General features: G+C 31.1%; 1 pseudogene; it reads right to left on the reverse strand.

Annotated features, from left to right (window-relative positions):
• Window positions 1-979: 979 nt before the first annotated feature.
• On the reverse strand, window positions 980-1,948 carry LOC105451259 (annotated as a pseudogene).
• Between the last annotated feature and the right edge of the window lie 65 nt (window positions 1,949-2,013).

Here is a 2,013-nt window from a genome sequence, read left to right on the forward strand (position 1 = left end):
GTGTGCTCTTCCGATCATAATATACTTATACTTGTAATATTTTTCAGGTACAAAATAAAAGGAAGTCAATATAATAATGTTCAATACTAAACAGTGTTAAATATAGATTTTTAAATAAAATTATATTAAAAATTATGTTAAATTGTTATGTTAAAATGTTATGTTAATTATGTTTAATTTTTCAATTTACATTTTAAAATTAAATTACATTTAATAATTACTTTTAAAATTAATTACATTTAATTACATTTATTTGTTTTTAAAATAGAACCATATTTAAATTTACATTTATAAATTAAATTACATTTATATTTAATTGAATTAACATAAATTAGATATTATTAATTAAAATATGGTATTAGAAATTGTAATAATTAAATGTTATATTATGATATTAAAAATTATATGTAATTTTAATAAAATAAAATATTTTTAAGTAAAATAAAATATAAATATTTATTATATGTATTTTATTTTTTATTAAAAAAACAAAAAGATTAAGATTTTATTTTTTTATTTTTTTAAATTTAATTTTGTTTATTTTATAATTTCATATTTTATAAAAATAATAAATAATTAATAAAAATAATAATTATTAAACATTTGTAAAATACATATACTTTATTTATGATTTTTAGAGAAACAGCTATAGTCTATCTTAAAAACTTAGATTCTATTGCACACAAAGCAAACGTCCCACGTCCTATTAAGTGTGCTTGCAGAACATTTTGCCTATTGTTTGCATTTCACATTTTAAGTAATTTTTTATTACATACGTTCTTAATATTTAACTTTTTTCTATAATTTTATCATTTTACGCATATTACGTCGAATTATCTGTACGGTTTAAACGATTTAAACAGGATAGTTTATGTCTTTGTCACAATATAAAGAATTGAAAGTAAGTAAAATACATATTTTAATAAAAAGTATAAAATAGAAAAACGCAATCTTTTTTAAACAATTTCTAAAAATATCCATTTTATTTTGCAATATTATTTTAATTAGATATTATTTATTGTTAAATAAATAAAAGTGAGCCGGACGACGAGCTGTCCGAGGAGTTGCTCGAGCTGTTGCTGTGTTTCTTCTTATGCTTCTTGCGCTCCTTAGAGAATTTCTTCTTCTTTCTCTTGCTCTTCTTGTTCTCGGTATTGTCGTCGATGGACTGTTTGCTCCTCTTTGACTTTCTCTTTTTCTTTTTCAATTTGTGCTTCTTCTCCACTTTTTTCCTGGCACCTTCGCTGTCCGGTTCCAGGACACTCTCCTCCACCTCCAAGATCTCCGGGATTCGTACTTCTTGCCGTCGAGGGACATGAAGCAGTCCTTGGACAAGTGCCCTCTGGTCCCGCATTTACCACACGTGATGTTCAGCACCGCCTCCAGCTGTATGGCCTTACGCTGAGTCGTCCCGGGATTCCTTCTCCGTTGCACGTCCCTCTGCAGCTCCACGCTAGGATCTAGATCCGTGCCGTTTCCTTGATTCACGAGTTTCATGGACAATCCTACCTTGCCGTCCTCCATTGAGATCACCTTACACCAGACTCGCTCGCCTTTTTGCAGGACCTCTGCAACATTGTTGACGAGCCGTGCTCATCTGACGGGAGGGAATTGCAATAGAAATCAATGGATTACACTGCGGCAGCGATCATTAATCAGCATTTATTGTTACGAAAGTCTAAATAAATACACACCTGTGTTCTGTATCAAGCCTTGCTGCGAGATACCTGGTATTCTGATGAAGGCTCCATAATTCTGCACGGACGCGATTTCGCCTAGAAATATATGATTCAATTCACACAAAGTTATCCTGCTTCAATCTCCCTTTGAAGCGACTTCCGTACGCGACCGATGACGTTTTGGCAAGCGTAAGATCGATAGAGAAAAAAATTGCGCCACAGGTTAGGTTTCTATCAATAAATGCAGAACCGTAATGTCCGCTGCGCATGTGTCCGTTAAGCGGGTAATAAGCGCATATTTACATCATTGAGTAAAAAGACACAGGAGAGAACA

This window comes from Wasmannia auropunctata, unplaced genomic scaffold, assembly GCF_000956235.1.
Source record: "Wasmannia auropunctata unplaced genomic scaffold, wasmannia.A_1.0 LD336053.1, whole genome shotgun sequence".
In the NCBI taxonomy this organism is placed as follows: domain Eukaryota; kingdom Metazoa; phylum Arthropoda; class Insecta; order Hymenoptera; family Formicidae; genus Wasmannia; species Wasmannia auropunctata.